General features: G+C 43.7%; 1 protein-coding gene across 3 annotated transcripts in view; it reads left to right on the forward strand.

The window, feature by feature from the left end:
- The first annotated feature begins 1630 nt into the window (after positions 1–1630).
- The window catches only part of C7H1orf21 (chromosome 7 C1orf21 homolog), a 178465-nt gene continuing 164594 nt past the window's right edge, over positions 1631–15501 (forward strand). For 2 of the 3 annotated variants that reach the window (XM_040359799.1, XM_040359801.1), the window contains exon 1: positions 1633–1825. The gene's annotated coding sequence lies outside the window, so the exon portion shown is untranslated. Of the gene's footprint in view, positions 1826–15501 lie in introns of all 3 variants that reach the window. The other variant, XM_040359802.1, reaches the window with a different exon arrangement.

A 15501-nucleotide genomic window follows, 5' to 3' on the forward strand; every position in this document is an offset into this window, starting at 1 on the left:
TGTATGTTTTGGTCATATAGACATTGAGGGTTATTTACCAAAGGCAAATCCACTCTGCACTACAAGTGCAAAGTACACTTGAAATTGCACTGAAAAAGTGCACTTGGAAGTGCAGTCGCTGTAGATCCGAGGGGTACATGCAAGGAAAATAAAAAACAGCATTTTAGCTTGCACATGATTGGATAATAAAATCAGCAGAGCTTCCCCTCATTTCAGATCTACCCCTCAGATTTACAGCGACTGCACTTTTAGTGCAATTTCAAGTGCACTTTGCACTTGTAGTTTGCACTTGTAGTGCAAAGTGGATTTTCCTTTGGTAAATAACCCCCCATAGTCAATCTGTCAGTACACTTTGGGCCAGATTCACAGAAGAAGTACGCCGGCGTATCTACTGATACACAGGCGTACTTTCAAATATGCCGCGTCGTATCTTTAGTTTGAATCCTCAAACCAAGATACGACGGCTTCTGGCTTTAGATCCGAAAGGCGTACGGCTTCGGATCGTATGTGCAATACTTCGGCGCCCGCTGGGTGGAGTTTGCGTCGTTTTCCGCGTTGGGTATGCTAATTAGCTTATTCCGGCGATCCACGAAGGTACGCACGGCCGTCGCATTCTCTTACGTCGTCGCTAGTCGGCTTTTCCCGGCGTATAGTTAAAGCTGCTGTTTTGTGGCGTATAGATAGACTTGCCATGTTAAAGTATGGCCGTCGTTCCCGCGTCAAATTAAATTTTTTTTATTTTTTTTGCGTAAGTCGTCCCTGAATAGTAAAGGACGTAACGCACGTCGAAGTTCAAAAAATGACGTCGGTGCGACGTCATTTCGCGCAAAGCACAGCGGGAAATTTCAAAACGGAGCATGCGCATTTTAATTGGCGCGGGGACGCGCTTCATTTAAATGAATCACGCCCCCTACCCGCCCAATTTGAAATACGTGCCGAGAAATACACTACGCCGCCGTAACTTACGGCGCGAAATCTTCCTGGATTCGAAATTCCGCCAGGTAAGATACGGCGGTGTAGCGTATCTCTGATACGCTTGGCCAGGGCAATTCTTTGTGAATCTGGCCCTTTGATCATAGGAAGATGTCGCTGCATTACTGTACTTTGATGTGGGGAGACCTGACCCATTTTCATTCAGGGTAGGACTACTGGGAATATAACGAAACACTTTCCCATGACATTTGAAATTGAAAACATGGCCTTATTTATTCACTAGTGTCTATAAAGCTCTAAGCAACTTCCAATATATCAGTCCTATAAAAATAGACGTGCCAAGGGTCACCGATCTTCAGCACTGACATCCTCTTTTATGTGAACCCTTTCTGTGCCAGAAGCTTTTTAGGCTTATGCAGCATTTACTGTAAGTATACCGTAAATCTCTCATTAATGTAACAGTAAAAGGTTAATCTTATCTGGCTGCTGTTTGTCACCAATAATAAAAAAAGAATGGCAAAGCTCAGCTACAGAGGTGTTGCTATCAGAAAAGGATAAGAAGCATTTGTGCCTTAAGCCACAGCTGTGTTTTGTGCCTGTGTATTATGAAGGCCTGCTAGACCGGCTGTCTAAATGACTAGCTGTCTCTCACCCCTCCCATCCCCTCCCTTTTTTCCCCTCTCCTGGTCTTTTTTTTTTTTTTTTTTTTCCTTCTCCTTTCCTGCTGAGCGATTGCAAAAAGGAGCTTTTACGCTTCTGTTCAGCTGCGCTTTACCCTTAAACGTCTATTCATCTCACCGCCATCGCTTCCTATTTTGCACTCTGGAGTAAAAGGGAAAAATAAAGGCATAATCGTTTAACCCAGCAGCATCATCATCATCATCGCTGAAAGGTAGGGGAGGCTGAGCTGAAAGCACTGTCAATAGGGAGACAAAAAGAATTCCCATTGTGATTTCCAATTGTGCACTGTTTATTTATATGTGGGTTAGAGGAGCTTAAAGGCCTGCAGTCTTATGTCAGACAGTTAAGATTGGGTTTCTTCCATATCCTTGCATGTTTCTATTTATAGAAGGCAGCTTGTTTATAACCGTCCATATTTTATTTTTCAAACTAAAATTGTATCATGTATTGCATTGGATACGTATTACATTTCCTCTTTTTTATTCATACGTTTTTGTGTTTGTATTTTTTTGCTTTTATTATATATTTTGACTTCATGTTGTAACCATATACCACATCACTCAGGTAAAGTCAAGTTTGTTTCTGCTGTCAATATATTTTGCAGATTGTTGTGACACTTTTTTGCATGACTTTTTTTTTTTTTTTTTTTTACCTTTTGCTATTTTATGTGTGTTGGTATTCAAAGGTTCACAGTGAAATCAATTCAAAATCCATTTCATTGAAATTCAGCTTGCTAATATAACGTGGGTGTGTGCATGGAAATCTTGATGGTATATCTGATGATTTAACTCCTGTAATGCCAGAGGGCATGTCTTTGCCTGTAACTTTTTATTTTTTATTTTATGACACATGTAGACTCTCCTCTTCCTGTTTTTGCAGCATGACTTTCTGTGATATCTTTGTGAACTATGAGAATTTCCCACTAGTAGCATTTTGTGTGCGTGTATGGGCATAGCTTGTTCGTCCGGAGTAAAATATGGACCTGGTATTGTGGAAGTTGCTTCACCCAGGGTCAATAGTCAATATGACGTTGTTTCTTTATGTCTGGGACGTGTCTTTCGGTTTATCAGCATGCTGACAATATCTGGGATTCATGGTCTTACTGCCTGCAGTACAATAGGGCAGAAGGTGAACACTAATGAACTCTTTCACTGCTACAGTATTTTCTGTGGAAGCTAATTACCATCAACAGGCTCGGTGATGTCTGTCAGATGAATTTTAATCTGATGCATACTGTTCAGTTGCTGAGCACGTTTATGTTTTGCCCCCAATTGTTGTGAAATGTACTGCTCTCCAATGTTCACAGGCGAGAGGGGCAATCCAGTTAATATATGGGTTATATACACCAAGGTACAAAACAGTAAAAAAAAAAAACATTATTGTGCTTAAGTATGATCACCCGGCTTAAGTGGGAGCGGAGGTCCACTTAACCAAGGGCATTGATTCAGGCCTTGCTGCCCTCTAGGACTGGGGTGTCCTTGACATCTATAGGAAATAGAAAGAGGGAGCAGCAGCCTAGTGCATTATCCCACATACATTTATTGACGTTTAAAAAAGAGAAATTGTAGTCACAAACATGAAATAAGCTCTGAGGAAGAAGGAAAATACTTTGAAACACTTTGACCCCTGCGCGGTCCCCTACAGTCTGGAGACTATTGAGTCCAGGGCTTTCAAGCAACAGAAGAGTGGCTGGTTTAAGCATTTTTTTTCTATCTCAGGTTGTGAGAAGCCTTTGTCTTTAACTTCAATAAATTGATGTGGGATAATGCACTAGGCTGGTGCGCCCTATTTCCTTCCATTTCCTATTAATTCACCAAGGGTTTGATGAATCTTGCTCAATATGTTGTGAACCCAAACTTATGAGTGAGTCCAGCTGAAGTCTTTAAGGGGGTGATGGAATGAATGTTGTAGTAATTATGGTTATATTAGGCCTAATAAACAAAACATGTACATTGATCGTGTAGTTTATTGCCCTGTATGCACAGCCTATAGCAAGGGTAGGCAACCTCGGCACTCCAGCTATGGAGAAACTACAAATCTGCCTCTAGGAGTCATGCCTGTGATTGTCAGGGTCTTGCAATGTCTCATAGGACTTGTAGTTTCACTACAGCTGGAGGGCCGAGGTTGCCTACCCCTGGTCTATAGAGTAAATCTCCACACTGCAGTTGTTAGCAGTTTGTTTGTATTTAAACATGGGGCGCGTGCAGGATGGTATTACACATCCTAATGCATGACCTCAGTTGGTAGTCCAAGAGACTGACATTTCCTGTGAAGAAACTAGATGTCCCACAATCCCTGAGTCTTTCAGTCTTCTGCAGGTAAGAGGTGCACAGTAATTAGATCTGACACAGCCAGAAGTATGCAGAGCATTCATAGGCACAAGCTTACCATGCTGGCATAATTATTTATTTATTTATGTTTGTTATTATGTTAGCGCTCCTGCATTTGTGATATGACTCCAAGTATCTCTTTTGAAGAATAGGGACAGTCTAGGTGTAGCAAACCATGGAGGGGGGGGATTGATCAGCCATGACACTACAAACTGCAGCCACAACTAGGGATGAGCCGAACACCCCCCCCCCCCCCCGTTCGCACCAGAACTTTCGAGCGGACCGACCGTTCGCACAAACATTTAGAACCCCATTGACGTCTATGGGACACGAACGTTCGAATTCAAAAGTGCTCATTTTAAAGCCTAATATGCAAATTATTGTCGTAAAACGTCTTCGAGAACCCGGTCTTGCCCCAGGGAACATGTATCAATGGAAAAAAAGTTTTAAAAACGGTAGTTTTTTCTGGAGCAGTGATTTTAATGATGCTTAAATAAAAATAAAAATAAATGAAAAATTCCTTTAAATATTGTACCTGCTGGGTGTCTATAATATGCCTGTGAAGTGGCACATGTTTAGAACTGTCCCTGCACAAAATTAGATTACTATAAGAAAAAAGTAATTTAAAACGGCTCTGGTCCCTGCAATATGGATGAAAATCATTGAGAAAAAGAGCACAGACACAGACAGTACACACACCACGTAGCTTTCGGTGCAAACTACAGAGCACACGTGCAGTACACACCAAGCAGCTTTAGGTGCAAACTACAGAGCACACGTGCAGTATACACCAAGTAGCTTTAGGTGCAAACTACAGAGGACACAGGCAATACACCACGTGAGAATACTGCAGCTAGCACAATCACCTGCCTGCCAGTAAATTAGGAAGAGTTGATCTAGCTAAACAATACAGTGTATAAATATATAAATACAACACCTGGGATGCATATATATCCTCTACACACTGTAAATTTAACTGACTAGCCTACCTGCCTGCTCTATCTACCTGCAAAAAATGACACTCTCTCTGTTCTCTCTTAACCACCGCAACACACTACACAAGGCCGACCTGCAGGCGGCCTTTTATAGTGTGGGGTGTGTACTAAACCCCCTGAGCCATAATTGGCCAAAGCCACCCGTTTTTTTGCAAGCTGTGATTGGCCAAGCATGCGGGTCATAGTGCATGCTTGGCCAATCATCAGCCAGAAATGCACTGCGATGCCGCAGTGAATTATGGGCTGTGAAACGTAACTCAAATTTGGCGCGAACAGCCCAAAACTTTCGTAATTCGACGATTGATCGAACATACGATGTTCGAGTCGAACATGAGTTTGACTCCAATACGAAGCTCATCCCTAGCCACAACATGTTAGCCCCCTCATTACAAGGAAAGGCAAACCAACAGCATGGGGGATAAAACGGCGCTAATACCTAATAAAACAATGAAAACATTTGACAATGTACAATCTTTTAAATTATTTTTCTTTCTTCTTTTTTTTAACACATCTATACTTACTTGCTCTGTGCAACAGTTTTGTACAGAACAGACCCAATCCTCTTCTTTGCGGGTCCCCTGATGGTACTCCTGACTCCTCCCCCTTGACCAGTGCCCCCAATAGCAAGCTGCTTGCTATGGGGGCACTGGTGCGTGCTCGCTCCCGAGTCCCACTCTATGCATCCATAAGACACAAAGAGCCGTGGCTCGGCCCCACCCGCTCTCTCCTCATTGGCTTACTGGCTGTGATTGACAGCAGTGGCTCCCACTGCCATGTCTCAGCCAATGCGGAGCAAGGGACCTGGGACACCTGTGGCTCCCGTGCACATTGCTGAATCGAAAAGGGGGGGGTTAGGTGGGTATTGGCGGAGGGGAGGGCTGTGGGGGGGGGGAGGAGCAGCACACATAAGGTTTTTACCTTCATGCAAAGAAAGCATGAAGGTAAAAAAAATCTCCAGCCTTTACAACCACTTTAATTATTGTAGATATTGTTAAAGCGGAACTCCACTTCTAAAGAAATCCCTGTTTGTTCCTCTGTGCTGAGGGGATCTAATGGGAGTGGTTTCATAATTATCTGTCAGCTGTGCACCTGCACAGCACTAATGAGGAAATCTGCTGGGCCTGCATCCCTTCAGATGTGTTCCTACAGGAAGTATCTTACCAAAAATGAAATTTTTGTTGCAGGAGATACCTGAAATCTGACTTGTATCTAAAGAAGACTTCTTGGGAAATTGGTGAGCTAATCACACAAACAGGAAATTATGTTTCTGGGGAGTGGTCAGTACACATTCTGTGTACAGAACAACTCCAGGTAGCCCCATATTGCATTTACAGAAAATTACAACGGCTGCAGATTGAAAAGGAAATGTAATTTTTAATAACATTTAATTGCAATACGACCTGTGTCACAATTGTATACGCTATATTTTTTCTTTATTTGCTATTTTTTTTTTTCCATGGAAGTGGAGTTACCCTTTTAATTGCATTATACATGCCCCTCCTGACCAGTCCATGTAGATGTTATCAGCATGTTCACAACTGCATCAAGGGAACAGATGCCTGTGTATGTATGTACACAGTGATTATCGCTGTTTGTTGATTACTGATATTCACTTTTACTAGCCAATGAGGTGACTACATAGAATAGATATTATATATATTTTCACTGCTGGGAAATGCTTGCCTCAATGGGGGTTAGATCTGGGTGCTCTTATCTGTTTCTATACCAGTTTGATCTTAAACCTGAGCCAGGGCATTAAGCTCATAGGCCCAGATTCACAAAGAGTTACGCCGGCGTATCAGTAGATACGCCGACGTAACTCCGAATCTAAGCCCGTCGTATGTTTAGTGTATTCTCAAACTGAGATACACTTAAACATGCCTAAGATACGACGGCCTGCGCCGTCGTATCTTAGGGTGCAATATTTACGCTGGGCGCTAGGTGGCGCTTCCATTGAGGTCGTCGTAGAATATGCTAATGAGTCGTTACGCCGATTCACGAACGTATGCTTGCCCGTCACAGTAAAGATACGCCGTTTCCGTAAGAGATACGCGGCGTAAAGATAAACATGCCCCCTAGGTGGCGTATCCAATGTTAAGTATGGCCGTCGTTCCCGCATCGCAATTTGAACATTTTACGTTGTTTGCGTAACTCGTCCGTGAATGGGGCTGGACGCCATATACGTTCACGTCTAAACCAATGACGTCCTTGCGACGTCATTTAGCGCAATGCACATCGGGAAATTTTAGGGACGGCGCATGCGCAGTACGTTCGGCGCGGGAACGCGCCTAATTTAAATGCTCTACGCCCCCCTACCCGGCTCATTTGAATTACGCGGGCTTGCGCCAGAGGATTTACGCTACGCCGCCGCAACTTTACAGGCAAGTTCTTTGTGAATAAAGCACTTGCCTGTAAATTTGCGTCGGCGTAACGTAAATGACATGCGTTACGCCACCGCAGTTTTGCGCGATTCTACGAGAATTTGGGCCATAGTTTAAAAGAGCCACATGTCCTGTATCTTTTGCAACTGTGGTATTTGTACATCTATGACGCATCCTGGCAATGTTCTCTTAGCTTGAAATCAATTGAGTGGTTGAAGAATGACAGTGAGCCTCTAGGAAAATATACTATAGGCCACATTCCAGGGAAAAGAGAAGTATGGTCAAAGCTTTTTTGGCCATACTTCTCTTGTGGGTCACAGGACTCCTGTGACCCACAATCATTCGACAATGGGCTAAAGCCCACTGTCAGCTGACATCGCTGAGCCACTCCAGTATCTGGATGCAGCCCAACAATGTCTGGGTTCATCCAGATGTCTGAACGGTAGCTGGCTCAGCCTCTCAGCATGTTCCCACCCCCTCTCCTGCCGAAGCTCCAGTCACCACTCCGCTCACAGCAGACTGAGTGATCAGAGGCCATGTGATTGCTCAGTTATCTGGCTTAGAGCCGGCAGGGAGTATGTACGTTGGTTTTTTTTTTTTTTTTTTTTTTTTTTTTTTTTTCACACTTTAAATACTTTGCAAAGTGCTCCTGTGTATAGACTTATTTGATTACACATACTTTTGAAAGCCCTGTGTTTGGGGGGGACTTGGCAGGTATGATTTATGTGTTGTATGCACCCAATTAATGCCCATTTGTACACAAACTATTCTTATTATAGAAATCAACGTAACGCCTTGAAGGGTTACATCAGTTACATTTATGCCCTGTGTGATTTTACCCATTCTCTTTTTATTCCTGTGATACCAGAAGGGGCACACACACACACACACACACAGACACACACACACACCTTGACAGACATTGAAACCTCCAAGAATGGGGCCTTCAGACTTGCCGCTCCAACTGTTTGGTGCTTGCTAGCCAGATAAATCCAGAAGGAAGTGTCCTTGGAATGGATAAATTGAAATCCCCACTAAAAACATCAGTTGACCAAGAAATGCTAGCTAAACACCCCTTCTTCCCAATACCTACATTACTCAATGAACCAGTACCCTAAGGCCCAGATTCTCGTAGGAAATACGACGGCGTATCTCCAGATACGCCGTTGTATCTCTGAGTCTGAGCCTTCGTATCTTGGCGCCTGATTCAAAGAATCAGATACGCCAGAATTTGTATAAGATACGACCAGCGTAAGTCTCCTACGCCGTCGTATCTTAACTGCATATTTATGCTGGCCGCTAGGGGCATGTACGCTGATTTACGCCTAGAAATATGTAAATCAGCTAGATACGCCAATTCACGAACGTACGCCCGGCCGTCGCATTACAGATACGCCGTTTACGTTAGGCTTTTCCTGGCATAAAGTTACCCCTGCTATATGAGGCGTACCAATGTTAAGTATGGACGTCGGAACAGCGTCGAATTTTTACGTCGTTTGAGTAAGTCGTTGGCGAATAGGGCTGTGTGTCATTTACGTTCACGCCGAAAGCATTGGCTTCTTGCGGGTTAATTTGGAGCATGCGCACTGGGATACTTTCACGGACGGCGCATGCGCCGTTCGTAAAAAGCGTCATTTACGTGGGGTCACATTAAATTTACATAACACACGCCCACATCTTCCACATTTAAATTAGGCGGGCTTACGCCGGCCTATTTACGCTACGCTGCCGCAACTTTGGTTTGAGAATACTGCACTTGCCTGTCAAAGTTGCGGAGGCGTAACGTAAATAGGATACGTTACGCCCACACAAAGATGCACGCTTCTACGTGAATCCGGGCCTCAATCTACATGTCAGTGTTTTGTTTATATGGGCAGCAATTAGTTGCTTTTTTTAGTAGAAATTTCTCATTCAGTAAGCCCAGATGTCAAACAGACCAGGTGCAGCGTCAAATGCTCACGTTTGCAAGCCAAGCTCTTGGTGCAAAGGAGGTCACGAATGCATTTCCAGGAGGTTCATCTTAGAGATTTTGTCAGCTTCAGTAATTTGTGAACTCAGTGACCTGAAATTGCATTGACTGTTTAGAAGATCAGGAATGCTCATGTTTGTCTTAATTTTTTTTCCCACTTCCCTTTTTTTTTTTCATAATCTGCTTTAAAAAAAAACAGGTACCATTTATTCTATAAGCATATCTAGATAAAAAAAACAACAACTGATATTTACACAAAAAAAAATCCACAAATTGATGAGGCTGATAAGCAATAGGCGTGTGCCAGGTGCACACCCTAATCACCCTGTACAGCATAGATTCCCCCTACTGCCCTAGCTCACCTTCCCCTTCCTGCTGCACTGCTGCTGGATTCCCTCCTCTCCCAGAGGCTGATGCTGCAGGGATGTTTTAGGATGAATGGGGGAATGGGCTGGTAAATATGTAATATACTGACCCCTTCCCTTTCTGAATGAACAGTGAGCGATCGGTAGTGTGTGTTTGAGTTTTGTGGTGCAACCCCTAATGCAATAGGCTGCACACACTTATGCTGATAAGCTAAGCATTGCCATACATACTATGGGGCAGATCCACATACATCAGCGCAGGGCACAGCGTATGTAAGATACGCTACGCCGCTGTAACTTACTTTGCTTTTCTTTGAATCCTCAATGAATTTGCGCCGTAAGTTACGGCGGCGTAGCGTATCTCTCGCGGCGTAAGGGCGCGGAATTCAAAATCGGCGGGTAGGGGGCGTGTTTCATTTAAATGAAGCGCGTCCCCGCGCTGAACGAACTGCGCATGCGCCGTCTGTAAAAAAAACCAGGGTGCATTGCTCCAAATGACGTCGCAAGGACGTCATTGTTTTCGACGTGAACGTAAATGGCGTCCAGCCCCATTCACGGACGATGAAATGATACGCAGGAACGACGGCCATACTTAACATTGAGTACGCCACCATATAGCAGCTTTAACTATACGCCGGAAAAAGCCGAACGGAAACTACGTAAAAAAAAAATAGCTAATTTGCATACTCGACGCAGATTACGACGGGAACGCCACCTAGCGGACGCCAAAAAATTGCATCTTAGATCCGACGGCGTACGAAGACATAAGCCTGTCGGATCTAGCCGAGATGCCGTTGTATCTTGTTTTGAGGATTCAAAACAAAGATACGACGCGGGAATTTTGAAATTACGCCGGCGTATCAGTAGATACGCCGGCGTAATTTCTTTGTGGATTTACCCCAATATGTGCCTGCTCTAAAACATATGATTGAAAATCTATGGACACAGTGCCTAAGTGCTATGTTTTCTTATTGCTTATTTTATAAATCTTTGTGTAATCTTACATCTGATTTAGATACTTGCTGTACCTTTTTATTAAGCTAAAACATCTCTCTCTCTCCCCGCAGCATATTTTCAATGGCATAAAAAACAAACAAAAAAAAAAACAGTAAAGTTAGCCTAATTCATTTTTTTTGGTATATTGTGAAAGATGATGTTATGCCGAGTAAATAGATACCTAACCTGTCATGCTTTAAAACTGCGCCCACTCGTAGAATGGTGCCAAACTTCCGTACTTAAAAATCTCCATAGGTGACGCTCCATAGATTTACAGAAGAGGTCTTGGGCTAGAATTGTTGCTTTTGCTCTAACGCATGCAACAATACCTCACATGTTTGATTTAAACGCAGTATACATATGTGGGTGCGGCCAAACAGCACACACACACATACAGTATACATACACAGTATACAGTATGGAAACTAAAATAATTAGTTCCGCATTGACTTCAATGGCAAGCAATACTGAAAAGGACACCTCAGCTGACCTCGGAAAGACTCTGTTCCCTAGATTTGCCGAGGTCAGCCAAGCTGTCCTCTGGCCTTTCCGTGCATTTCCGAACAGCGCCAATTGGCTCGGCTCTGGCGCCCCCCCACCTCAAGCCAAACACGGTACTGTACACCGCTTTGGTCTGAATCGTGCAACGCTCGCAAACCGAGTTACGATTTTTTTAAATGCAGTACACCATTTAAGGGACAGTTGCATAGACATATGTTTTCAGTTATAACTTGTAGGACTCGTGCACAGTGTTTTTATTCCCTCCCCTGGACACCTTTACTCCAGGGACGGAAAACGGAGCAGAAAAAATGCACTTGGTCACATTTAGCGTGCGTGGTAATGCGTGTTTAGTGTTAATGCATTCTATTGGCCAGAATATTAATTTATTCTGGCCAATAGAATGCATTGATTTATTCTGGTCATTGGAATGCATAAACGCACATGAATGCACTAGGGTTAATGTGCGTATGTGCGCATTTGATGTTTTTTCTGCCAAAATCCTCTTCTGTATGTGGTTTTGTTAAGTTCAGATTTCTGCCTCTAAGCGCCTATGTGTGCATGGACACATACGCTAATGTGAAGGGGTGCTTAGAGGCAGAAAAAAGTCAAATGCCTGTAAAAGTCGTGTTTTTGACATCCTGTTTACATGAAGCCATAGATGGTCACATTTTATGAATCTACAAATAGACTCCATGAATGATTTCATTTATTTTCGCTGTACGGTACACTAAAGCCCAATTTTTTAGGGGGCGCAAACAAACTAAAAAAAAAACCTCATATGCTGCTGCTGTGCCCATCATATGCAACCTCTTTGACCCCCCTGCTCGCTGTCTGACCTGTACTTACCCCACCATGGTGGCAGGTCAAGCGGAGAGCTGTGGTACATACAGCGGGTCAGGCGGCGGCTCCTGCATCCTCCATGCTTCTCTGTCCTAACGTGCATCTCTTCTTCCGTTTTTGTTAGGTGTCCAATCAGAGCGCCTGTGCCTTCAGCCAATCAGGTGACGAGTATTAGACCTGCACCTCCTGATTGGCTGAGAGGCGGTTAAGGGTTAGAAAAGCAAATAATGGACGCACCTCTACTGGTGTATGGTTTATTTTTGATAGGAGGGTTTAGTCATACCTCCCAACTTTCTGAGATGGGAATGAGGGACACCTATCAGGAAAAGTATGCAGGCATAGGACACACCCCTTGCCACGCCCCCTTAAAGGAGAATTGTACAAAAAAAATAAGATTGGTTAAACCCACAAGTGCTTTTTTTTACCACTACTATTTCTTTATATTGGCTTTTGGAATTTACAAATGCAGCAATTTAGAAATCAGATGAAAGTTTAGTGCTGGGAAACACTTTTTGATAGATAATAAGTGCATTTTATATACATCTATATAGATCAGACCAAAATGAGGGACAAATGAGGAGAATGAGGGACATTGCTCCAAATCGGGGACAGTCCCTCGAAATCAGGGACAGTTGGAGCTTTGTGTTTAGTTTACTTTAAAGCTACAATGGTGGTCACATGATCCCCCCCCCCCCCGCCCCACCGTCCCAGATTTAGCACTGCCTTGTGGGTGGAGTAGAACAGTGCAGACATAGTTCACTATGTCTGCACTATGACATGTGACATGTGGCGTCACTATGCGACTTCTAATCCCAGCATGCAATGCTGTCTGCTAGGGTTTCAAGCATTATAACTGCACCTCCTGTTGCCATGAGCACTACATAATGTGTGGCCATGACTGTCTCTGCAGAGAAAAAGAGACTGGGTAACTGTCAACATGGAAAGAGGGCAGCAATTAGAGATGTGAGCAGTGGGGAAGAAAGGGTGAGCTTGGCAATGAAAACTGCTATTCCATTATTAGTGCGGCTTAATGCATGTAAAAGGGAAGAAAGATCTGAATCTGGAGTAAGAGGTTTGAGACTTGGTAGGTATGTGATTAAATGAATATGTAACGTGGGTTGCGCAGCCTTTTGTATTAGGGTGTGAACCCCAGAGCACAAACACCTGCGTGTATATCAGCAGTGCAGTGGACAGTGTCAGTAAAGCAAAGATTGGTGTCAATAGGCCAATGGATGGTGTTTTGTATTTTTTTTTTTTTTTTTTTTTACAATATTATTTTTTATTATTACCCGTTATTGGACTTTGGTGAAATTTCAGGGGTCTAAACAGATCCCTAAAGTCTCACTTTTGTGACAGAGAGAGAAACCGAGGACAGAGATTCCCCATTCCCTTTTTCTGCAGCCTGCAGTAAACATAGTTTACTACAATTCAATTAAGAATAAAGACAGAATGATCATTACTGCCAGTTAATGAAATACTTATCAGCCCCTTCCCCACTCCTGATAGAAGAGGAGGGAAGCTGGCACTACTGAAGGGGGTAGACAGGAAGCAGGGGGTTCTGTACTGCACAGGGTAATTAGGGTGTGCCCTGGCACGCCTTTGGTTGCGGGGTAAGAAACAGATTCAGGGAACAGTAGGATACCACAACATTTATATGCAGCAAAAGTATGTTCTGTCAATCCTAAACCTTCTGTAAATGGTCAACATAAAACATATTGGGAAAGTAAAGCAGGTTTTACATTGCATTAAAGCAGAGGTCTGGCGGTAAAAAAATAAATAAAAGTAAGTCAGCAGCTACAAACACTGTAGCTGCTGACTTTTAATAAGCACACTTACTTGTCCAGGTTGCCTGTGACATCGGCCGCCGAGGCCTATCCGTCCCTCGGACTGGGTCCCGGCGCCGCCATCCTCACTAAAGGAAACAGGCAGTGAAGCCTTGTGGTGCTACTTTTTGTGAATGGGCAAACGTCCCAATTTCCAGGAGGGAATCGCGAGGAGGAGAACACAGAACCTTACCACGGACGAGGACGAGGAAGAGGCAGATTAGGATGATCTGCCTAGTAACAGCCTTTTCTGGTAAGTATAACCAGAATTTTTTTTTTTTTAGGGTGGACCTCCACTTTAATATTCCTCTTTTTTGTTGACCATTTTGGTCAGGTTCAGTAAGATTGTGGTGGGTGTGTTTTTTTTTCCCTCTGGGAAAAGACAACCTGCAGAAAGCAATGTGTAACTTATGCTAACTTCTCCAGTAACATAGACCTAGATATGAGGGTTACCAAAGTATTTTTATACTGGAATACTTTTCAGGGGTAGGTTTGTCTAAAGCCCCATACACACGATCTGAATTTCCGATGGAAAAAGTCTGACTGACTTTTTCCATCGGAAATTCCGACCGTGTGTATGGCCCATCGGAGTTTAAATAGAGACCATGGCCCAGATTCTCGTAGATCGGCGTAAAACTGGGCGGGTGTAACGTATCTGATTTACGTTACGTCGCCGCAAGTTTTTCAGTCAAGTGCTTTATTCACAAAGCACTTGCGTGTAAAGTTGCGGCGGCGTAACGTAAATCACCCAGCGGAATTCAAATTCGGCGGGTAGGGAGCGTGTAGCATTTAAATGAAGCGCTTCCCGCGCCGTCCGTAAGATATCCCAGGGTGCATTGCTCCAAATGACGTCGCAAAGACATCATTGGTTTCGACGTGAACGTAAATGGCGTCCAGCGCCATTCACGGACGACTTACGCAAACGACGTAACTTTTCAAATTTCAACACGGGAGCGACGGCCTTACTTAACATTGGTTACGCCTCATATACCCAGGGGCAACTTTACGCCGGGACAAGCCTAACGTAAACGTCGTAACTTTACTGCGTCGGCCACGCGTACGCTCGTATCTAGCTAATTTGCATACTCGACGGGGAAAACGACGGAAGCGCCACCTAGCGGACAAAAAAAAAATTGCATTTAAGATCCGACGGCGTAAGAGACTTTACGCCTGTCGGATCTAATGGATATCTATGCGTAACTGATTCTAAGAATCAGTCGCATAGATACGACGGCCCAGATTAGGACTTACGACGGCGTACATGGCGCTGCGCTGTCGTAAGCCCTTTGAGAATCTGGGCCCATGTTCTCTTTTACTCCGATGGAATTCTGTCGGAATTCCGATGTGATTTTGGTTGGACAAAGGTCCGATCGTGTGTACGGGGGCTTTATACACCGGCTTGCGTACACACTCAAGCAGCCCAACACATCATGACTAATGTGACTGCATGGGAAGCAGTTGCTCCAAAGCCTGATGGACTAGAGAGCTAAAGCCATGACCCTATAATAAGGATTTATGTTTTATGAGATGCAGGGCTGCATTAAGGTCATCCCCTTGCTAGTCTTATCTATAAAGTAACTACTTTTATGTGCTTTGATGTAACTGAACTAAATGTTGCAGCTTTATTGACACTTTGATATGTTTTGGCTAAAACCCAAATATATGGAACGGAATATAAAGTCGGCAA

This window comes from Rana temporaria, chromosome 7 (genome assembly GCF_905171775.1).
Source record: "Rana temporaria chromosome 7, aRanTem1.1, whole genome shotgun sequence".
In the NCBI taxonomy this organism is placed as follows: domain Eukaryota; kingdom Metazoa; phylum Chordata; class Amphibia; order Anura; family Ranidae; genus Rana; species Rana temporaria.